Source organism: Gracilinanus agilis, chromosome 4 (genome assembly GCF_016433145.1).
Source record: "Gracilinanus agilis isolate LMUSP501 chromosome 4, AgileGrace, whole genome shotgun sequence".
Classification (NCBI taxonomy): Eukaryota; Metazoa; Chordata; class Mammalia; order Didelphimorphia; family Didelphidae; genus Gracilinanus; species Gracilinanus agilis.
Genome location: NC_058133.1, coordinates 435,856,786 through 435,882,874, shown reverse-complemented (window position 1 = coordinate 435,882,874; position 26,089 = coordinate 435,856,786). Strand labels below are relative to the sequence as shown.

Sequence of the window (26,089 nt, the reverse complement as noted above, 5' to 3'; positions counted from 1 at the left end):
TACTAAACTCTCAAAAAATCTTCAAAACTCCACAAAACTTTTACCCAAGAGACATACATCAGAGAAGAACATATTGAAGCATCTATAGACCATGTGATTTAAAAATCTGAGAATGAGACCCCAAAGTTGTTAGTATTTAAATGACTTTCAAGACAGAACAACGCAGTGATCACAATAAATAGATCCCAGATTCAGCTGAGGGCTATCTTTCAGCTACTTGGAAAAGACCAAAGGTACTGGCCTCCCACATCACCTGCCAATCCTGGAAGTCTTCTGCTGTGGCTTTCATACTAAGCTTTAGCTGCTCCCAAGATAGAGGAAGAGGAGGGAGATCTCAGAGATGGAGATTGTGGGAGTGCTGGAAGGTCCCACATCCAGAAAAAGAGTCAAGACAACTAGATGTGCAATGTCCTGCACCACAGACATGGAGACCTTCATGGTGCCCTGGCTATGGGCAGGAACCATCACCTGCTGAAGCTTCAGGTGGCCATAGATGAAGTAAAGCCCAGAGACACCTTCAGTTCATCTTTTCTCAGTGTTGTAAGTCATTTGTGAATACAGGAATACACAGAAAAGATGAGGGTCATGGTGCCAGTTCAGTGTCTGGTTCTGTACCAAGACATCTTTCATCACCAACTGGGCACAGTGGCCCTAAGCAGGTAGCCGAGGAGCTGAGAGCCCTTCTGAGGTAGGGGATCTGGTGGGATTTATCCCTAGATCTGTGAAAATGTCCAGGATGCCGGCTATCAGCAGTTTTGTTTTTTTTAGCTGAAACTAATTAATAATGAGAGGCACTCAGGCTAAATACATAAAGACAGAATTAAACACAGAAACAGAGACAGAGAGAAAGATGACAAACATAAATAGAGACAGCAAGGGAAAGAGAAATAGAGAGAGAGGAAGAGAAAAAGCAAGTGATAGAGAAAGATTTTAGTGTATTGAGATATATATATATATATATATATATATATATATATATATATATATATGATATAAAAACCAATGGACCACTGAAAAAGCAATGATTAAGTATCTATTCTGTTCTAAGCATTGTACAAGGTATTTGAGATTCAAAAACAAAAGTGAAATAGTCCTTAAGGTTATTAATCTTGTTTATAAATGCCTGGGGGAGACAACATGCACATAAATAGGTAGATTAAAATAACATCTTTGTAAAGGATTTTTGAAGGAAAGCATTGGCAGCTAAGACAGCTAAGGCAGAATGGGGAAAAGAAAGCTTCATGTAAAAAAGTTGTTGAAACTGAGTCTTAAAGAATTCCAAGCAAAATTGAGGATGGAATGAATTTCAGAAATGGAAGGCCAATGCAAAGGCAAGGAGAAAGGGTATAGAATGTCTTGTATAAAACGAGGTAATATTTGGAAAGTGCTTTGCAACCTTTAAAGAGCTATAAATGCTAGGTTTTTAAACAATAAAAGAACAATACACATGCCATTTTGGCTGGATAATCATTTATATAATGAGGAGTAGTGGGTAACAAAACGAGAAATGTAGATTGGGGTCAAGCTGTGTGAAGGACTTGGTATGCCCCTAACGAAAATTTATATTTGATCCTTAAGTCAGTGGGGTTTGTTGAGTAGGGGAGGGATGTGACCAAACCAATGATTTGAGAAAATTACTTTGGCCATTTTATAGAGAAGATGAATTGGAGTGAGTAGAGATGAGGTCTGGAGATTAATAGATTATTTCAATAATCGAAATAAGAGTCTGACCTAAAGTAGTGACTATATGAGTGGAGACAAGGTGAAGTATGAGAGGAGCTATCAAATAACAACATTTAGCACATGAATATAGCAAGTCCTTAGCTTGAGGAGCTTAAAATCTAGGAGAAGGGTTAATAGTTACCAAGATATCATTTATGTAAATAATTTATTAAAAAAATAAAAGAGGTACAGGGAATCTAGGGTGCTCAGTGGTTAAAGTGAAGAGCTTAGAGTCAGGAAGACTCATCTTCATGAGTTCAAATCCAGCCTCAGGCACTTGCTAGCTGTGTGACCCTGGGCAAGTCATTTAACCTTGTTTGCATCAAGTTTCCTAATATGTTAAATGAGCTTGAGAAGGAAATGGCAAACTACTTAAAATCCCAAATGAGGTCACAGAGAATTAGGCAGGGCTGAAAAAGACTGAACAGCAATAACAGGTACAGAGTACTTTGATAATTTTTGAGTAGAAAGAAAACATTTTGTAAAGAAGGGAAAGGAAGATAAGGGAATATTTTATAATGATATGGCATTTAGTCTGGGTCTTTAAGGATGAAGTATGGTCTCAGGAGATAGAAAATACAGGAAGTATTTAGGGAGAATAATTTGACTTCTTCATGGTGGTCTGAGATTTCCAGGATCATTTATTATAATTTCTCCCTACCTCTGGAAATATTAAACTTTTTCCTTTCTCTGCCTAATCTGTATCATGTTTTTCCTTTTGGGAGAATTATCTTTGATAATCTCTATGCCTGCTGGAAGTTGACTGAGCTTTATTTATTATCCATAAGCTACTCATGACGCTGTAAACTAACATAAACTAATGGGTTGAATATGGGGTCATTTGTATCAATATGCTTCATTTATTTTGAGCCTCTCCCAAATCAACTGGAAACTTCTAAGGTCATATGCACTATTTCTTTTTTCCAGAATAGAAGATTAGATAACTATTTTACATTTTTAAAGCAATGCAAATAATTAGAACTACAAGCAATTGGTAGAGGAAAAGACAAAATTTGTAATTTGTAATTCATTTTGCATTCTTCATTTGAGTCCTAAGCTTGTTTACAATTATATGTATGGTCAATTGTAATTAAGAAGTCATATAATAAATGACATTTATTATATTGTTTATATCATTCATCTTATTTAGTGTTGGTCATTATGAAAGCTTTATAGCCTTCAAGATATGTTTTCAATAGTTTTGATGCTATTTGTTCCATAGTTAAGAGTATGACAATCTAATAACATAGTCATATGGGTTCCCAATCATAATTACATCTTATTTCTTATGTTATTTCCTATGACTTGTGCAGAGGAAAAAGCACTGAATTTGAAGAGAACCTGAGTTAGAATCTCAACTCTGCTATTTATTGGCTCTGCAAAATTGTGCAAATTCTGTTCATCAATTTTCTAATTGTTCTTTTCCTATGAGCAACTGGTATTTGTTCTATAGTCATTAACTTATACACATATGCTCCGAGGATTTGTGATTTCCTTGGTGACGGTACTGCTTCCAGTGCAAGAAACTGATTAAAGAAACTGATGGCATGTGGTCTGAAAGATAAGACTCTTTTAAGTATTTTAATGACTTTCACATGGAAACAGATTTAAATGTATTTTTCTTACCTTAAGTACAAATTTCTACCTTGATTTCATCTATAAAATGAAGTAAATTGATAAGTTTATCTCAAAGGCCCTTCAAGCTCCAAATCTATGCCCTTATTAGTTCACTAATATAATCTGATAGGTAAGGAAACTGAGTCCTGGAATAGCTAATAGCATTAATATAGGCTTTTAAGTTTTCTAAAAACATACATATGTATATGTATGTTATCTCATTGGTTTGCAAAGCTCTTATGCAATTTAATTGGACTCTCATGACAAAAAAGTGTGGGGTTATTTCCATTCCATATATGAGGAATCTTAAGCAGAAAGGAGTTAAATGATATGTCCAGGGTCACATATAAATAAATGTCTGAGTGTAGATTTGAATTCAGGTGTTATTGACTACAAGTCCATTAGCAAGTATCAGAATTGGAACTTGAAAATATAGCACCTTTTCCCTAATCTAATGGCCTTTCCATTATATCATTCTATGTTTCAAATTCGAAAATAGGTCTATTTAGATGAGCTTCACTCACTTTCAGGTGCCCAGTACTCTAGATATCCATCTGATCTTCTGCATGCCTGCCCCTGCTTCTGAACTGCTGACCGAGATGTCTATACCCTAGATTTGCTTCATACCTCTGTCCCATGTCTGCTTGCTACCAGATGATCTACCTGTTTGAGCTGTTAGTCTATTATTAGCTCCCAGGCCATAGAGAGACCCAGGTCTTAGCCCTTGTGTAGATCTGTTTATGATTTACCTGATGTCAGAATAAAAAAAGACAGCAGATTATGGTTTATTTCTTCTTCGTGTTTCCAAGTAGTAGTGGAGTGCCTTCCATATGGCTATTGTCTAATAAATATTCATCACATCGAATCAAAATGAACTCCCCTTCATAAAGAAATGCACCCACATAAACACATTCACTCATACCCACACACAACTCCACACACATTGAGTGTTTCTAAGAAATGAAGCCTCCATAAATTCTGATAGAAATAAAATATCAGTTTTACCTTGGGGAATATGGCAGAGAGGCATATGAGTTTTCACAGGAGCTGGAATATGTGCTTTGTTTCACTGTCAGCAAATAATTGCCTATATCTTTATAGGGATGTATGAATTGTCCAACTTCATGTATCAAAGTCCAGACTTCTCCAGTAGTCTTCCATTGGTTACCTATTGGCTCTGAAATCTGACTATTCTACTATCCAATTTATCCAGGGTGTCTAATAGAAGAAAGTGCTTCACATCTTGGAAGAGAAGAGTTTAAATATATTACATGTTGATTTCAAGTTGATTTTATTCTAGGAAAAGAAAAAACTTTGCCCGCAAATGCTTTAATGTTTTATCCTTTTTTGATTCACACATTTTCTTTTTTCTCCTCTATAACGATTAATATTTTTGAAAGTTATAAAGGCAAAAATTTCATAAATAATAATATATCTTTTCTAAAATTTACCTTCAATTTCTTTTTCCTCTCTAATTGCTACTGCTAGTGTTTCTAGTACAATGTTAAATAATAGAGGTGATAATGGGCATCCTTGTTTCATGCCTGATCTTATTGGGAAGACTTCTAATTTATTCCCATTGCAGATGATGCTTGCTGCTGGTTTTAGATATATACTGTTTATTATTTTTAGGAAAGGCCTTTTTACTCCTATATTTTCTTGTATTTTTGAATAGGAATGGGTGTTTTTTCAGCATCTATTGAGATAATCATGTGATTTTTGCTTGTTTGCTTATTGATATGTTCAATTTTGTGAATGGTTTTCCTAATATTGAACCATACTTGTATTCCTGCTTTAAATCCCACCTGATCATAATGAATAACCCTAATGATCACTTGCTGGAGTCTTTTTGCTAGTATTCTGTCTAAGATTTTTGCATCTATGTTCATTAGGGAGATTGGTCTCTAGTTTTCCTTCTCTGTTTTTGACCTACCTGGCTTTGGGATCAGTATTATATTTGTGTCATTAAAGGAATTTAGTAGAACTCCTTCTTTGCTTATTGTGTCAAATAGTTTGTATAATATTGGGATTAGTTGTTCTTTGAATGTTTGATAGAAATCACATGTGTATCCATCTGGTTCTGGAGATTTTCTCTTAGGGAGTTCTTTGATGACTTGTTCAATTTCTTTTTCTGATATGGGATTATTTAAGTATTCTATTTCTTCTGCTGTTAATCTAGACAATTTATATTTTTGTAAATATTCATCCATATCACCTAGATTGCTATATTTTTTTGTCTTATATTTGGGCAAAAGAGTTTTAAATGATTGCCTTAATTTCCTCTTCATTAGAGGTGAGGTCTTCCTTTTCATCTTTGATACTGTTAATTTGGTTTTCTTCTTTCCTTTTTTATTAGATTGACTAGTACTTTCTCAATTTTATTTGTTTTTTCAAAGTACCAGCTTCTAGTCTTATTTATCTATTCAATAGTTCTTCTGCTTTTAATTTTATTAATTTCTCCTTTAATTTTTAGGATCTCTAATTTAGTTTTCATCATGGGGATTTTCAATTTGTTTACTTTCTAGTTTTTTAAGTTGCATGCTCAATTAATTGACCTCTGCCCTCCCTAATTTGCTAATATATGCACTCAAGGATATAAATTTTTTCCTGATTACTGCTTTGGCTGCATCCCACATATTTTTGTAGGAAGTCTCATCACCGTCATTCTCTTTAATGAAATTATTAATTGTTTTTATGATTTGTTCTTTAACAGATTGATTTTGGAGCATCATATTATTTAAGTTCCAATTAATTTTCGATTTGCCTACCCATGTGCCCTTACTAATTATTATGTTTATTGCATTATGATCTGAAAAGGTTGCATTTATTATTTCTGCTCTTTTGCATTTGTTTGCCATGTTTCTATGCCCTTGTACATAGTCAATCTTTGTAAATGTTCTGTGTGCTGCTCAAAAGAATGTGTATTCTTTTTTGTACCTATTTATTTTTCTCCACATATCTGTTTACTCTAATTTTTCAAAAATATCATTTGGATCTCTTATCTGTTTCTTAGTTATTTTTTGGTTTGCTTTATCTAGATGTGATAGAGGAAGGTTAGGTCTCCTACTAGCATAGTTCTATTTTATACTTCCTTTTTGAGCCCCACCAATTTCTCCTTTAGCAATTTGGATGCTATACAATTTGGTGCATACATGGTGAAACCCCCTTGAATTTTCCCTTCTGACTTTCCCCATAGAGTAAGATAGGATTCAATATCCTAATGGATCTAGCTGCTCTTCCTTCTCAGAGTTCATTCCACTGAGAGTAAGGTTTAATTATATTATCTATTAATACTCTCTTCCTCTCCATCTTATAATAGTATTCATCCCCTCCCCTTCCCATGTGCCTCTTTGTGTGATATAGATTATCCTATTTTTCTTATTCTTTCAAGTTTCTCTTGGTCCCATCTTCTATTCTTCCCCACTTTCCTTTTTTTGCATATCATCTTAGACCATTTAGTACCCCAACTTCTCCCTATGAATAATTCTTCTAGTTACTATAATAATGAGTACAATATTTGAGAGTTATACAAGTCATTTTTCCATATGGGCATACAAGTAATTTGATCTTATTAAAGCCCTTAAAGAATCAAATCACAAGAATTTTCTTTCTTTCCCCTCTCTTTCTTATTTACCTTTTCATGTGTCTCTTGATTTTTGTGGTTGGATATCAAACTTTCCACTTAGTTCCAGTCTTTTCTTTATAAAAACTTAGAAATTTTCTATTTTGTTGAATGCCCATACTTTCCCCTGAAAGTATATAGTCAGTTTTGATGGGTAGGTTATCCTTGGTTGTAGACCCAATTATCTTACCTTTCTGAATATCATATCCCAAGCCTTGTGTTCTTTTAGCTTGGAGGCTGCCAGATCCTGTGTAATCCTGATTGGTGCTCCTTGATATCTGAATTGTCTCTTTCTGGCTTCTTATAGAATTTTCTCCTTAACTTGGAAGCTCTTGAATTCATCAGTTATATTCCTGGGGTTGTCTTTTGAGGATTTAGTGTAGAGGATGATCTATGGATTCTTTCAATGTCTATTTTGCCCTCTTATTTAAGAACATCAGTGCAGTTTTTTTTGATAACTTCTTGTAGTATGATATCCAGGTTCCTGTTGATTTCTGGGTTTTTGGCAGATCAATGATTCTCAAATTGTCCTTTCTAGACCTGTTTTGAAGGTCATTAATTTTCTCAGTGTGATATTTCATGTTTCCTTCTATTTTGTCAGTCTTTTGACTTTGCTTTATTAGTGCTTGCTGTCTTGCAAGATCATTGGCATCTACTTGCTCAATTCTGTTCTTTAAAGACAGGTTTTCTGCTATAATCTTTTGATTTTTCCTTTTCCTTTTGCTCTATCCTGCTTTTCATGATGTCCAGCAGGTCATTTCTGGTGTCCAATTTGCTTATTATTTCATTTGATTTCTGGACCTCAATTTCCAAGTGTGAAATTTTGTCTTTTAAACTGTTACTTTCTTTTTGAACTATTTTCCACTTTTCTTGCCAAATCTCTTCCAGCTTTCTCAGGATCTCAGATTTGAACTCTTCAAAGGAGAGTAAGCTTCTAGCTACTACTCTGAAGCCATCTTAACTCAGAAGCATCGGAAATTGGATAGAGAGGAGTAAAAAAAATACAATATACAAAAATGATGGTCATGGAATGAATAAAGAGTTAGAATGGATTTGGGAGGGGAAAAGAATGATTGAAAACAGGTCTTAGACCACTTATTGCTCTTAAACACATATAACACATATAACACAAATCAATTATTTTCATTAGTATATATGCTGGTATGCGTTTCTGATCTAAGTAATAGAGGATGTAAGACATGCACACACAACCACTAGAACAAGAATGTGACTTCAGCAAGTATAGAATAAACACATAAATTGCTTGTATCCTAGAATTTAGAAGGATTGTCAGAATATCTGGATGGCCTATGTTTGAGAAGTTTGAAATGATGTCATTTTTTCTTGATAAACTTCATTTTAGTAAGCAGAGACAGCATCCATCTGTAAAATGGGAACAATGGTAGCTGCACAACCTAATTCATGGTCTGTAGTGAAGAAAAGATTTTGTAAATGTTAAAATTCCATAGAAATATGACCCATTCTTTTGTTAAATGACCAGTTGTTTTAGGAATAGATAAATATAGCATCTTTAGTGACACTTGAAATATCACTAAGGATTTTAGCCAAGAGTGTTGGACCAGTAGTAATCTTTTGAATTTAAGTTGATCCTCTTAGCTTCTTTCATTTATCTTTCTGACAGCCTCTTCTACCACCAACTTCAAGGCCAGACTCAAAAGGGAAAATATTATTAAAGGGACCATGTAGATGAAATGAAGGGAGGAGAGACAATATTCAACACTTACCTCAATAATGTTGGTGGTTATTTATATTTTGGCTACATATACCTCAGATTACTTTTTTATTTTTATTTTTTGTAACCATCAGCATTTCTACATAATACTAACAAAAACTGGGAGGGAACAATAATAAGAAAAATTCCATTAAAATAATTGCACAGTGTTTAAAGTATCTGGGAGTTATTTTGCCAATATACAAATAAGATTTATATGAATATGACTAGAAAACATTTAGAAATAAAAGGAAATAAACAATTGGTGAGATATTTCTTTCTCAAATTTGGCCATTTCAATATAACAGAAACAACAATACTACTTAAATTAACCAACAGAATTAGTGTGATGCCAATCAAACTGCTGAAGAATTTTTTGGACCAGAAAATTTAAAAATCATTTGGAAAAGCAAAAACTCTTAAGTTCCCAAAGGAATGTACAAATAAAAGAGTCGTTGCATCACCAGATTGCAAACTTTATTGAAACAGAACAGACTAGATAATTAAGAAAAGGAAGCTAATGAGAATAATGACCCAGTGTTTGATAAACTCAAAAATATATATACAAGTCACTGAAGAAAGAACCTTTTTAAAATTGATCTGCTGGGAAAACTGTATGGTAGGCACAGTATTGAGAAAAATGCATTAAACATTATCATTGTGAATTATATTCTTTACTATCCATAAGATATTATGCTCAGGGATGTATTGGTATGCTTTAGCAGAAATTGGGACTCGTCCAATGTCTTCTACTTTATATAAAAATGAGCTATAAAAAATATGTACTCACCCCAAACCCAAACTGAGATTTCTGGCTTCTCTCTGGGCCCACATGGACTGGCCTCCTATAGCCCACATTTCCTTGGGCTGGGACTATTAATTAGACAGTATTGAATATAGAGAGTAGTAAAATAGAAAAAAATAAAAAAATAGACTCTATTCTTCTCTATCCTTCCTCCACCCATTGAAATGACAAGAAATAACAAGCCATTATACATATGAAGCATATATTTATATACAAAATGTATTACTATAATGAACATGTTGCAAAAAAAGCAAGAAAATCATAGTGGAAAAAATGCTTCTATCTGCACTCAGAGTTCAGCTATTGTTTCTTTGAATGTGGATAGCATTTTTTATGAGGGGTGTATTGGAGTTGTCATGGATTGTATATTGATCAAAATAGTTAAGTCTTTTGTGAAAGGGAATTCTTTATTCTTTTTGTCTATTTTGAGTCAATCAATCAAGAAACCCCATACTTAACACTTCCTTAGCCATCAAGTAAGAGAATTCCAGTCACTTACTTATAAAGCTCCACCCTTTTAACTCAGTCAGGAACTTGTGAATCCTCTGATAAGAGTTTATATCCTCAGAGGATGAAAGGTGGATCCCACAGACACTCCCTCTTTGGACAGTGCTAGGAAATTTGGAAGCTGTGATTGTTCACTGAAGAGAGGAAGGGACAGGAATTGACATGGAAAAAGGATTATAAAAAGTCCTGAACTTCCTGTCTAGGGTACTTTCAGCTTGGATATTCAACTTGGAGCTTCTCCTGGTGACTTGGCTTTTGAATGTGGTTTTGTACTTGACTTTTGGCTTGGACCTTGACTTTGGCCCTTGGACTGCTACTTGAAGGACTGCTCTTGGACCTTCTCCTTTAGAACTCATCTTGGGTGAGTGAGTAGCTGGCTTTCCTTTCCTGACTTTTGGAGAGATTAGTTCTGAAGAGACCTTATTTTCATGGAGGAGTCTGCATAGGTGGAAACCTTGCATAAGACATCACAGAATCCTCTGACTGAGGGTTAATCATCCCTGCCAGGGCTGAGTCAGACACCAAAGTAACATTTAGTGTGATAGCCTAGACATTTTCTCTGCCCTCTTCTTACATTTCTCTACTTTCACTCTTTCTACCTCTTTGTAAACAAACACTATAAAAGTCATTTTGACCTGAGCTATATTTTAAATTTGTGACTACAATATTTCCTTAGAATTCTCATATTTAGTCAAATCCTAAATTTAATTTCTTATACTTTCATAGTTTATTATTGCTGCAATATTATTATTACTATATACTTTATTAAGAATTTCTTAAATAATATTCATTTATTGCTATGATGTCTAAAGCTCTGCCCAGTTTCTGGCTTCTATGTTCAGGCTACTTCAATTTAGTCTTTTTTTAAAACCCTTACCTTCCATCTTGGAGTCAATACTATGTATTGGCTCCAAGGCAGAAGAGTGATAAGGGTAGGCAATGGAGGTCAAGTGACTTGCCCAGGGTCACACAGCTGGGAAGTGTCTGATATCAGATTTGAACCTAGGACCTAGGCCTAGCTCTCAATACACTGAGATACCCAGCTGCCCCCTCAATTAAGTCTTATAGCAGTAGAATATAGAGGGTTGGGGGACATATTACCACCTTGCTCATGACTTATATGAAGACTGAGAGTACCTAGATTCTTCTTCTTCTAATGGGAAAGCAAATATCATCTTTCAGTCTTAGAATTAACCTCTCTATTCTTCCTCTGAGGAAAATTATTATTGAATTATATTATCTATTCATAATATTTCCATGTCAAATCATTTTCCCCTTAGCCTCCCAAGATCAGGTTGAAACAGCCTACTTCCAAGCTAAGGTGACTCTCATCTCCTCAAGGTATAAAACTGGACTGTGAATTTTTGTTTTTTGATAAGACCTTGGAAAAAGGCAGGAATGTTCAGCAATGTTTGACCTATTTGAAAGTATGGTGAAGGCTTCTGGGGAAAGAGCCAAGATGGCAGAGTGAACCAGAGCTTCTTCCTGTCACCATAAGGATCCTCTTCAGCCAATATTAAAATTTCACCACAAAATGAATGCAGGAGTGAAAGAACCAACAAGGAGTCATGGTGAAAAAACTTTCAAGAAAAAAAAAACCCAGAAGGTAGACAGAAAATATCTGGGGCATTGGAGTGAGAGGAGTGCAGAGCCAGCAAGAGGCTGTAGCAAGGAGGGAAGAGCAAGCCAAGAACAAGCCACACAGTTCCCACTCACATCTGTTGTCCCAGGTTTGGAACTTAAGCTCAAGTCAACATTCAGATCCTGAGATCCTGCCTGGGAGAATAGTGGTACAAGCCAACCCATACATATTGAAATTTCAAACCTGTGGAGAAGTCCAGATTCATATCCCAGAGCAGTCTGGACTGAAGTGGGTTGATCCTTTTAGGCCCAGAGAAAACCAGGAATCCCAGTCTGGGCTTGGGATGTGGACATAGTTCACACTTTGAGGTGAGGACAGTTCACAGGCCACCTCCCTCATCTTGTTGCCCAAAACTAATGGTGGAGCTCCAAGACAGTGCAATCAGAAATGTGCCTGATTGGATCAAGTATACAGTGAGAACAAAAACTTGAGCCTAAGCCTGGGGCTAGAATTTAATCAGCCCCTGAGCTGAACAAGTTCAGAGTGAGATCAAAAGGTTATGCTCAAGCCAGAGGCAAGTCCTTAAGCCATAAACATTTCAAGGGTCAATGGAATCAGCAGGGGGAAGGGATTCTCAGAGTTCTTAGTCCTCAGACCATCACTTTAACCACCAAGAATTGAAACCAGTAAAAACACAGAAAATAAGCTGAAAATAGCATCAAGAAACAACTGAAATTTAAGAGGGAATGCCAACTTCCCAGAAAACATAGACTACCTATAAGTAGATAGGAAAAATGAGCAAACAACAAAAAGAGCACCTAATTCTAAAGAAGTTTTGAGACAAAGTATGGATTTTTGAGGATCTTTTTTTGAGGCAGTTATGTTTGATAATTTCTTGTAATATTATGTCCAAGATTTTTTCTTGATCATGGCTTTCAGGTAGTCCAATAATTCACAAATTGACTCTCATGTATGGAGACAAAGAAGAAGGTATAGACACGGAGGGGGGCAGTGAAAACAAAGGAAACATATGCAAAGTTCAAAAGAAAAATATGGATTGGACACAGATTTTAGAAGAGTTAAAGAAAGTCTTAAAAAACAATTAAGAGAGGCAGAGGAAAAGTGGGGAAGAGTGATACATGAAGAAAGTAAAGTGATACAAGGAAGAATGTAAGTGATTCAAGAAGAAATGGGCCAATTGAAAAAGGAGAACCAAAAACTGACAGAGGAAAATCTCATCTTAAAAATCAGAACAGACCTTCTAGAAACTAATGATTTTATGACAAATCCAGAACAAATAAAGCAGAAATAATGGAATAAAAAGAGGAAAACATGAAATATCTTACTGAAAAAAAACCTGGCCTAGAAAATAGATCTAGGAGAGTCAATTTGTGAATTATTGGACTACCTGAAAGCCATGATCAAGAAAAAATCTTGGACATAATATTACAAGAAATTATCAAACATAACTGCTCAAAAAAGATCCTCAAAAAAGGAAATAAATTTGAAATTGAAAAAATTTACAGATCTCCTCCAAAAGAAATCCTCAAATGATAACTTACAGGAATATAATAGCTAAATTCAAAAGCCACCAATCCAAGGAGAAAATACTCCCAATAGCCAGAAAACAACCATTCAAATACTATGGAACTACAATCAAAAGCACACAGGACCTAGTGGCTTATATATTAAAGGATTGAAAGGCATGGAATATGATATTAAGGGGTGCAAAAGATTTGGGTTTAAAACCCAGAATCATCTATTCAGCAAAACTGAATATATTCTTTCAGGAGAAAAAATGGGCATTCAATAAGATGGAAGATTTCCAAGCATTCCTGAAGAATAACTCAGATCTACACAAAAAATTTGAAGTCCAGACATGAGACACAAAAGAAGCCCAAAATGATAAATAAGAAAGAGAAAAATTAAGATACTCATTAAGATAAAAATATTTATATGTCTACATGAAAAGAGGATTTCTCTAATTCTCAAAAACTACTTTTAGTAGGAGAGAAGACAGAAGGAATTTACTCAGAAGGAAGGTATAGATGTAAGCTGATTCTGATGATATGATGTATATTATAATATCTATGTAAACATGAGGATATGGAATGATATGTGTGTATGATATGATAGGTATCCATATGAATGATATCTTACAAAATCAATCAAAGGCTGAAAGAGAGGGCTGCACTGAGAGAAAAGGGAAAGGGGAGATATAATGGGATATATAAATTATATAACATAAAGAGGTACGAAAAATCATTATAGAGAGAGGAGGATAAGGGTATTGACAGGCAATGATTAAACTTTACTCTCATTATAACTGATTCAGAAAGGGAAAAAACCAAGTATACTCAGTGGGGTATTGAATTCTATCACCTTACAGAGAAGTAGAAGGGGAATAAAAAAAGGGGGGTAATTTAAGAAAGAAAGAACTGTGGGGTGGCAAAAAGCAAAATACTGGTGAGGAAGAACAGAGAGAAAGGGAATAGAGCAGGATGTAAAGGGGATAATATGACGGAGGGCAATACACAGTTAATAATCACAATGTTGAATGTGAATGGGATAGAATCACCCATAAATTAAAACCAGATAGCAGAGTGGATTAAAAACCACAATCCTACTATATGTTGTTTACAAGAAAAACATTTGTGACACACACAGATTCAAGGTAAAAGGTTGGAGCAGAATATATCATGCATCTTCTAAAGTAAAAAATGCAGGAGTAGCAATCTGAAATCAAACAAAGCTAAATTAGAAATTGATCTGATTAAAAAAATAAGGAACAAAATTATATTTTGCAAAAGAGTATTATACACAATGAAGAAATACCATTACTAAACATTTATGCAATAAATGGCATAGCATCTAGATTTCTAAAAAAATTAAAGAAGCTCAAGGAGGAAATAGATAGTAAGACCATACTAGTGGGGATCTCAACCTTCCCCTTTCAGAACTAGAAAAATCAAACCAAAAGAACAAATAAGAAAGAAGGGAAGTGAATAAGATGCTTGAAAAATTAGAGTTAATAGATATCTGGAGAAAAGTGAACAGGGATAAAAAGGAATATATCTTCTTCTCAGCACTACTTGATACATATGCAATAACTGACCATGTACTATGACATAGAAGTATAGCAAACAAATGTCGAATAGCAGAAATAATAAATGCATCTTTTTCAGAAATTAATGTAATAAAAATTGTAATTAACAAGGGTCCATGGAAAGACAAATTTAAAATTAATTGGAAAATAATCTATTCTTCAAAACTAGTGGGTCAAAAAAGAAATCTTAAAACTAATTCTAGATTTCATTAAAGAGAATGACAAAGAGGAGACAATATATCAAAATCTATGGGATACAGCCAAAGCAGTAGTCAGGGTAAAATTTCTATCTCTGAGTATTATAGTAAGAAAATAGAGAGGAAGGAGATCAATGAATTGGACTTACAATTTAAAAAATTAGAAAAACAACAAATCAAAATCCCCAGATGGAAACTAAATTGGAAATCCTAAAAATTAAAAGAGAAATTAATCAAATTGAAAGTAAAAGAACTATTGAACTAATAAATACAACTAGGAGCTGGTACTTTAAAAAAACAATAAAAAATAGATAATGGACTAGTCAATCTAATAAAAAAGAAAGAAGAGAATCAAATTAACAGTATCAAAGATGAAAAGGGTGACCTCACCTTCAATGAAGAGGAAATTAAAGTAATTATTAAGAATTCTTTTGCCCAATTATATGGCAATAAATTTGACTATCTAGAGGAAATGGGTGAATGTTTACAAAAATATAAATTGCTCAGATTAACAAAAGAGGAAAAAGAGTACTTAAACAATCTCATCTCATAAAAAGAAATTGAAAAATCCATCAAGGAACTCCCTATTAAAAAAGCCCAAGGAACAGATGAATTTAGAAGTAAATTCTATCAAACATTTAAGGAACAACAAATTCCAATGTTACAAAAATTATTTGACAAAATAAACAAAGAAGGAATCTTACAAACTCTTTTTATGACACAAATATAGTACTGATTCCAAAGCTAGATAGACCAAAAACAGAGGAAGAAAATTAGAGACCAATCTCCTTAATGAACATAATTGCAAAAATCTTAAATAAAATACTAGCAAAAAGGCTACAACAAGTTATTTTGGGGATTATTCACTATGACCTGGTGGGATTTATACCAGGAATGCAAGGATGGTTTATTATTAGGAAAACTATCCACATAATTGACCATATCAATAATCAAACCAACAGAAATCATTCTTATCTCAATAGAGGCAGAAAATCCTTTGGCAAAATACAACACTCATTCCTATTGAAAATACCAGAAAGTATAGGAAGAAAAGGGCCCTTCCTCAAAATAATAAATAGTATATATTTAAAACCATCAGCAATTATCATATATAATGTGAACAAGTTAGAGGACTTCCCAATAAGATCATCCTACTACAAACACTCACAGTAGCAATTAGAGTAGAAAAAGAAATTGAAATGATTAAAGTAGTCAATAAAGAAACTAAACTATCACTCTTTGCAGATGATATGATAGTATACTTAAAGCATTCTAGAAAATCAACTAAAAGGCTAATGGAAATAATTAGCAACTTTATAAAAATTGCAGAGTACAAAACAAACCCACATAAATCACTAGGATTTCTATATATTTTCAACAAAACTCTGCAGTAGGAGTTAGAAAGGGAAACACCATATAAAATCACTCTATATAATATAAAATATTTAGGAATATATCTGCCAAGACAGAAACAGGAATTATATAAATACAACTACAAAAAAACACTTTTTAACACAATTAAAAACTGGATCTAAATAATTGGAAAAATTTTAATTGCTCATTGGTAGGATGAACTAATATAAAAAAAAGATAATCCTACCCAAATTAATCTGTTTATTCAGTGCCATACCTATCAAAATATCAAAAAAGTTTTTAATAGAATTAGAAAAAAATGTAACAAAGTTAATCTGGAAGAACAAATCATCAAGAATATTAAGGGAAATAATGAAAAAATGTGAAGGATAGGGGTTTAGCAATACTAGATCTTGAACTGTACTGTAAAGCTGTGGTCATCAAAACAATGTAGTACTGGCTAAATGACAGAAGGGTGGATCAGTGGAATAGACTGGGGTAAATGACCTCAGCAAACTAGTGTTTGATACACCCAAAGATCCTAACTTTTGGGACAAGAACTCACTATTTGACAAAAACTGCTGGGAAAATTGGTAAAGAGTATGGGAAAAATCAGGTCTAGATCATCATCACATAACCTATACCAAGATAGATTCAAAATGAGTAAATAACTTAAATATAGGGAATGAAATCATAAATAAATTAGGTGAACAAAAATAGTATACATGTCAGATATGTGCAAAAGAAAGGAATTTAAAACCAAGCAAGTGATAGAGAACATTACAAAATATATATTGAATTATTTTGATTGCATCAAATTTAAAAGGTTTTATATAAACAAAACCAATGCAACCAAAATTCAAAGCAAAGCAAAAAACTGGGGGGAAAAATTAAACAAAAATCTCTGAAAAAAAGCTTAATTTCCAAAATATATAATGAATTAAGTCAAATTTACAGAAAATCAAGCCATTCCCCTATCAACAAATGATCAAGGGATTTGAATAGGTAATTCTCATATAAAGAAATAAAAACTATTAATAATCACATGAAGAAGTGTTCTAAATCCCTCCTGATTATAAAAATGCAAATAAAAACAATTCTGTGGTACCACCTTACACCTAGCAGATTGTCCAACAAGGCATTAAAGAAAAGTCATAAATGTTGGAGTGAATAAGGCAAAATTGGGACACTAATACACTGCTGGTGAAGTTGTGAATTGGTCCAACCATTCTGGAGGGCAATTTGGAATTATGGCCAAAGGGCTTTTAAAGAATGTCTGTCCTAGGGCAGCTGGGTAGCTCAGTGGAGTGAGAGTCAGGCCTAGAGACAGGAGGTACTAGGTTCAAACCCGGCCTCAGCCACTTCCCAGCTGTGTGACCCTGGGCAAGTCACTTGACCCCCATTGCCCACCCTTACCAATCTTCCACCTATGAGACAATACACCGAAGTACAAGGGTTTAAAAAAAAATCTAAAAAAAAACAAACAATGTCTGTCCTTTAATCCATTCATACCACTTTCTGGGTTTGTACTCCAAAGAGCTAATAAGGAAAAATACTTGTACAAAATTACTTATTTCTGCACTCTTTGTAGTGGTAAAAAATTGGAAAATTAGGGTTTTCCATAAATTAGGGAATGACTGGACAAATTGTAGTATCTGATGGTGATAGACTACTGTTGTGCTGAAGGAATGATGAATTGAAGGGTTTCTATGTGCACTATAAAGACCTCCAGGAATTGATGTAGAGTGAAATGAGCAGAACCAGGAGAACATTGTACATGGGGATTGATACACCGTGACACAATCCAATGTAATAGACTTTTCTACTAGCAAGACAATTCTGAAGGACTTATGAAAAAGAACACTATCCACATCCAGAGAAAGAACTGTGGGAGCAGAAACGCAGAAGAAAAACAGAAGATTAATCACATGGTATGATGGGGATATGATTGGGGTTTTGGTTTTTAAAGATCACTCTATTGTCAATATGAATAATATAGAAATAGGTTTTGAACAATGATACATGTTTAACCTAGTGCAACTGCTTGTTAGCTCTGGGAGGGGGAAAAGAGGTGGGAAAAATCATGATTCTTGTAAACATGGAAAAATATTCTAAATAAATAAATTAATTTTAAAAAGGAAAGTATGGTTAAAGGGTGTGCTGATGATTTCTTTATTTAGGCAAAGACCAACACTTCCCCAGTGATGAAGTAATGAGAGAGCAGTTGAGGCCCCTAAGTTCATTATCTATTTACTAATCAGAGATGCTTTGAGATTTTCAAGGGAGAGATTGAATAATGAGTTCCCAAATTTCTTATATATATATATATATATTCATTCATTTATTTATTTATTCATTTATTTATTTGTTCATTCATTCATTTATTTATTCATTTATTCATTTATTCATTTATTCATTTAGCCATTTACTTATTTATTTATTTATTTGCTTATTTATTTATTTATAAACCTGTGTGAAAGACCTTCTGGGTCTTTGATATTTAAGAGGATCTCTGGCAGATTAATTTATTGTTTAATTCCTAGCCTAATCAACAAATTTATATTCTTACCCAAAAACTAATCTCTCAAATATTTTAATTATAACAATTGCTATATTTATAATTATATTTGGGGTAGAAATGTTACACATATCTCTTAATTATACTAACTATCTCACCATAACTTCTCAAATTTGTGGCTGAGGAATGACCTAGATTTTGGCTAGGAACGTGTTCTCAGTTCAACTGCTTTGGCATTTGCTTCTTCTCATATGCTACCTGGGTTGCCATTATTATATCATAGTGGAAAAAATTTTAAACAGTTTACAGTAAAAATGCTTTTGCTATTTTCTTTTTGGATCCATGAGTAACATTCTATGAAAGTAAAGTAAAATACACTACTTGCATTTATAGTGGGGAAGCTGAGACCTGTTTCTTTGCAATACTTCATATTTGCCCAGGTCTTGAAGGACCTGGAATTTCATGCAGACATCCACTATCTTCCCATAACAACCTGACAAATCATTAGTTACGAAATGGAGTACAAAGCACCATAAAGGCAAATTTATATGTTTCTATAAGGAGTCCACTAAAATTTTGGTTTGCAAAGTTCAGATAGATATAGTGCAGTTCTAATGCAAACATTATACAGCACCACTTTCTAATTTTCCCAGAACTTATTCTGTTATTAAAAATCTCTTAAAAATAAAATGACATATATTCAGAAGTATAAGAGTCAGAGGAGCAGATGGAAAACAGAAATTACAGAATAACTTGAAAAATTATGAATAACCATTTCTTAGTTGCTCTTTGTCCTTTCTTTCCTGAAAGTAATTAGACGCAGATGGTATTTTTCTGTTTTCTTCCTGCTCCATGTGTTAAATTCTCATCCATCACATTTTCTTTGTCTATTCACATGCTAATGTGCAATGTATTTTTATTAATCACATAAGGCACTTAATGGAAAACATTTTGATTTTCTTCATCTAGTTCCTGTAGAACACAAATACATTTCATAATGTTTGTATTTAAAAGAACTTCTACTACCCTTGCTCTTGAGTAGTTATTACCTTTGTAATGGGACCTGTACTTTTTCTTTCTAATCTTCATTGACTTAAAATATATACTTACCAGCTAAGCTATTTTCTAAAAAGTCAACTTTCAGATTCTGTCATTTGTGTTATTAGGGAAGCTATGAAATGATGTTGACAGTACCTTCTACTTGCTTAATCTTTTTCAGATATGGCATGATGTAAGAGCAATCATTACGTAATTGAAAGCATTTGGGAATTTCTAGATGTGGTTAAGTTTATGGGGTTTACATGTTCAAACTCTTTTATAGAGCTGACAAACATTGAGAAATGTAGTTATTACATAGAAACAGCTGCAGGTTTTCAAATGTTAACAACACAGTCATTCACTTAAATTCAACTCTTTGGTGACATATTGGAGGATAGGAAAAACCTTTGTTTAAATATGAATGATGTGTCTTAATGAAATCCCTGGGAATCCTGGTATTGTGATTGAGAAGATATACTTTAGAAAGATATAGAATAATTGAAATATGTTTGTATTTATTACACTATTGTAATGCTAGATAAGAGGGGGTCAAGAAGGCAAATTTCCATTTAATAGGAAATTGAGTACTCTGTTATGTGGTTAGGAGCACCAAGCCCTGAAATCAAAAATAATAATAAATACATTTAATTCCTAAGATCAATTTTCAGTGTTTGAATGAGATTGGGCATTTTCAGCATCTGACTTTTAATGATGATGAATATAGGGTGTTTTTGAAATCCACCTTTAATGGAGATGAATCCTTGACAATTAACTGACATTTAGTAAGCAACCAAATAGTCAGAACTCCGATAGATAAGATTAGACTAGATTACATAAAGCAATTAAGCACTGCTATATGCTGCTATATGCCAGGCACTATGTCAGATGATGGTCATAGGATATAAATAAAAAGGACAGCAGTTACTAACCTCAAGGAGTCTAAATTCTCATAGAGGAGAAAAACACCTTAGCAGAATCTGGGAATCAATGGGAGTGAGGGGAGAAGTAGTCCTGAGATTTAGGTTAGGAGTAAGTATGGATTGTGTAGGTACGTCCTCAAAAAGGGGTTCCTGGGAAGAATCCACTAATTGGATGAGGAGGCCACTGGGATGGAGGTATCTACAACCTCTGAAGGTTCCTGGGGAAAAGTGGAAAAATAGTAGTCAGGAACTGATTCAGATTAGGAATAAGTATAGAATTTATTCAAATGTAGGTTTCTAGTTCTTCAAAAAATATCAGAAAGATGGATTAACTTCCATGGATTATTTGTCCCTTAATTATAAAAAGTAACCATTTCAAAGATACTTTTATTACTTCAGTCTTGCAGGAAGTCTCACCTTTTCTATTAAAAAAGGATATGAGAGATTCAATATTTTTTCAAGTTAATTAGAGACTCTCTCATAAGTGCCAAGAGATAAAACCTGAGCCTATGATTTCCTTTGTATAGGGAACATCTAGATAAGGAAAATCCCTTATAAAAAATAGAAATTGGCACTTTTCCCATGATATAGTCTCAAAGATTTGCCTTGTTTGCCTATTGAGAGTTTAAGTGACTTGCCCAGGGTCATATAGACAGTATATGTCTGAGGTGGGATTGAAATCTAAGCCTTCCTGATTTCAAGACTAGTTCAGTACCTCACACTGACTTTTCCACAAAATAGTACAATTAAAAAGAAAGATAAAACATCTCATAATGTATTAAATTCAGACTAGCTTTTTAAAAAATCATTTATGTATTTTTTTGTTTGTTACATTAAAATACCCAGTTAACTCCTTCTCTCCCTTTCATCCATTACAGAAGGCATCAATTGCCAAATATATATGTATGTATGTGTATAAGACTATGTCTACCTTGTTTCTATTTATCTATTTTTTCTCTGGAGGTGGACACACACAAATCATTCTTCAAATAATATTTACGTTGCTATATATAACATTCTCTTGGTTCAGCTCATTTCACACTTCCATGTATATCTTTTAATGCTTTTCAAAAATTAACCTGTTCCAAAATTAAAGGTCATGAATTAGAAAATAAAATTCAAAATGGATGGGAAAGGAAGAGAAGAAATGAGGAGGACAAAACAGAAAATCTCCTTAGAAGAGGGTAAATAAAATTACTTCAAATAAGATACTAGAGCAGTGGTTCTCAAACTTTTTTGGCCTACCAACCCCTTTCCAAAAAAAATATTGCTTAGCCCCCTGGAAATTAATTTTATAAAAATTTTAATAGCAATTAATAGGAAAGATAAATGCACCTGTGGCCATCACCACCTTCCTGCATGGCTGCAGCACCCACCAGGGGGTGGTAGCGCCCACTTTGGGAATCACTATTAGAGGAAAGGAAAGATTTTGATCTAATTACTCAAATGAGTAATAATAGAAAAGGAATAAAAAGAGATTAATATAACTCAATGAATTAAAGGAAAAAAAACCTAAATAAATGAATCTTTAAAAGATTAGACATTTAAACAAAAACAGGAGGAGGGAAGACAACCTATGAGTAGAGGTAAGCATTGATATAGATTAAGCAAAAGTAGTTGGGAAGATGTGATTTTAAATAGGAAAGGAATTTTAAAAAAGAAATAAGCTAAGAGAGAAAAAATATCAATCACACTTGCTTTTAACATTCATATTAGCTGTATTAGTATATACATGTATGTGTGTATATGTATGTGTGTGCTTTTTTGGAGAGAAAAAAAAAGAGAGAGAGAGAGAGAGAGAGAGAGAGAGAGAGAGAGAGAGAGAGAGAGGATTTTTATGTATATAGATATACACTTATTTTTTTTTCTTTAAAGTATAAAATGTAGCCACATGTCCAAGAAAATGAAAGTTAAAGTTCAGTTTTTTGAGCTAAATAATTCAGGAAAATACTACAATTTCTCACTTAACTTTGCAAACATAAGCTTCAAATTAGTCTTTCACCTGTCACTTTATTCATCAATTATGTAGGGCCCAATGATAGCAAATCATCAGGCAGGAACAAAGCCAACGGCCTTATGATGAGCCACCAGTTGCTCATTATACTAGAAACTCCCTTGTTTCAGCAGAACACGTCAGATTGAAACTGATGCCTTCATAAAATATTGCATGATGTAGATCCAGTTCCCATGCTAAAAAACTACTGGCACACCCAAATGCATGGGATTTGAACTTTTCCAGACAATTCTTGGCTTGATGTTCTTCCCCTGAGACAGATATTTAGAACCCTGACCATAGTCAATCATTATTTCATTGTGTTCATTATAACGATCAATTGATTGCCTCCATCCGAAGAGTATTTGGATTCCTGTAGATAACATGTGATATTATACTAGGGAAGACATGCAAAATGCCCTTTGAGATTGAGATTGAACATGCTGCATAAATGTAAAAGAAGTGTGTGGATTCACAAGAAATAAGTCATGATCTTTCTTCTGGGATTTAACATCAATAGACAGAGAAAGAATCGGAGAAAATTTATCTGTTCTGATAGGTCAAATGTATGGTTCCTTATCAAGTTTTTCATTATCAAATTTCTCAAAGCATTGCTTAAGTTTTATTTTATGATGGAAAGGTTAACATTAACCTTACCTAAATGTTTATTGAATGAAATCTAATACAAGAGCCTCAGTTTCCTTGTCTGTAAACACAATAATATACTATCTTGATTTATAACTCTAAAGCCTTATGAGATTATTGTTGATTATGATGATTTCAATGGACTTTGGAAGTTTATTATAATGGAACCCTACTAAGGCATGAGCTATTGTCACTTGGGCTCTGGAATAGTATATGTTATATTTATGTGCTATGAAACAATTTTGAATAGTTACAACCTTGCTATGGCTAAGCCTGAAAAAAATGCAATTTTAGTCCCTTTAGGTAATCATTATGAGGCCATTCTATTATACAAGAGAATATTATAATTATCTCCAAATATGTGAATGACTTTATTTTTAAGAGGCAATGTTGAGGTATATAAGAAGGCAGAGCTGTGATTAATGGACCTAATACAGAACCTAGTTTTCAGCTCAACATAAGAACACATCTCCTAATAACCAGTGCTCTCCCACAACTGGACAGAGTACTTTACAAATTCATAGGATCATAGATTTAAAGATGTAAAAGACCTTGGAAGCCATCAATTCTAAACTAATTTTACAGATGAGGAAATTTAGTCACCGAAAGGTTAAATGACTTGTCCAAGAAGATACAGCTAATAAATACCAATAGAATTCCAACTTCTCTTTCTGACTCCAAATGCAATGTTCCCTCCATGAACTCAATAATACTGAAAGATTCCCTTCATTTGCTTGTCCAAAGTCTGGATAACTATCCTGCAGATATATTTGCAGATACATTTGTATGTGCAGCTGGGAAGTTGGACTCTAGATGACTTCTAGAGTACTTTCCAACTCTATCATAAATTGTGAAGAATTTATTTATTTTGGACTTTGTTTATTATAATTATTCCATTCCATATGTTTTGATTTAATTTTTTCTTGAATTTAAGTACAATTAAATAATAAATATTTCTCCAAGGAAAATAGATGGAGCCCTGAACATCTGAAACATCCACGTACTGGTAAATACACTACAGGGAAGTCTTGAGCATCATCAAAAATGGAAGGAGATGACAGAGAAGGACTTCTCTAGCTTTAACATGAATCCCTCAATCTTTTTTATTACCACATGTGTAACTTAGGGTGGTAACCAGAAAAATATGCACACTCTTGTCTGAATTACTTTTTTGTTATGACATTTAAAAGACATTACAATATTCTACATCATATAGAATTCCAATGTGTGAAAATTATTTGTGGTATTTTACTTAATAACATATCAATTTAGTGTTATGCAAGCTTTTGGTCATAAGCAATATAATAAGTACTTCCATGTAATCCCAAGATTTGTACTCTAGAAATATATGAACACACCCATGGACAAAAATTTGCTTCTTATATAGATATTACAGCAAAAAATGCATTTACAATGAATGAGGCAAAAGCCCCAATTATTATTTTCTTTAAATTATAATTACTGTCAGGTGAATAGAACCTTTTTGCCTTCATATGAAGTGGATAAATATCTAACTTTTCAGCTAAAATCCTATAAAGTAAAGTTATACTGAGATATGTCATTATGGAATAGAGCTGGTCCTGAGTTCAAAAAGCTATTTAAGCAAAAAACATGTTCTGGAAAACTTTCCAAGTAAAAAAAATGTAATAATTTAATCCAATTAAAATGCAGCTATTATATACAAATCACTGTGGATTGAAAGATTAAACCCAAAACTTTGTTTTTTGGGAGTTTATATTTTATGAGGATAGGGATTGGGATAGTATAATTATTTGAAGGAGATCAACATTAACACCCATGGATGTTTACTGGAAATCGCACACCGAGTCAAAGGAAGTTGCATATTCTCAGGAGTAGATTTGAAGCAAAAAGAATTTCATGCACAGGATCCATACTATGCAAGGCACAGTCAGGAAAATAAAGGGATGAGATGAATAAGCAGAATAGTTTGGCTGGAACATGTTATGTAAAGGATATTAATATGAAATAAACTGGGAAAAGGAGACTAGAACTAGAATATGAAGATTTTAAAAGTAAGGATGAGGAACTTTCATGTAATCCTAGAAATATTTAGAAACCAGTGGATATTCTTGAGAAAGATAATGACATGATCAAACATGCTTTAGAAAGGTTATTTTAACTCAGCAATACCACTACAGGTTCTATATGCCAAAATGATCAAAGAAAGAAGAAAGTGATTTCCATTTACAAACATATTTATAGCAGCTCTCTTAGATAGCAGGACTTTTAATGGCGGCAAAGAATTGGAAACAAAAAGAAAGTGCAAGAATTGGGGAATGACTGAACAAGTTGTGATATATCATTATATTAGAACAATATTGAGTCATAAGAAATCATGAATGGGAAGATCATTGAAAAAAAAATAAAACTAGAAATACCTAGTAAGTGATGTAAAGTGAAGTGAGCAGAACCAGGAGAATGTTTTACAAAGTAAAAGCAATTATACCCTATGATCAACTGTGAATAACAACTATTATCGGCAATGCAAGAATCCAAGAAAACTCCCAGAGACAGATGATGAAAAAAAAGTTATCTATCAGCAAAGAAGGAACTGGTAGAATATGAATGCAGATTGAAGCATACCATTTTTCATTTTATCTCCTTCATGAATGTTTTTTGTCTTGAATAAGTGATATGTGTCTTCTTTCACAACATGAAAAACATGGTAATATATATGTGTGTGTATATATATATATATATATATATATATA

General features: G+C 33.4%; 1 pseudogene; it reads right to left on the bottom strand.

Moving 5' to 3' along the window:
• Positions 1 to 202: 202 nt before the first annotated feature.
• LOC123246676 overlaps positions 203 to 26,089 on the bottom strand; it is a 164,737-nt pseudogene continuing 138,850 nt past the window's right edge.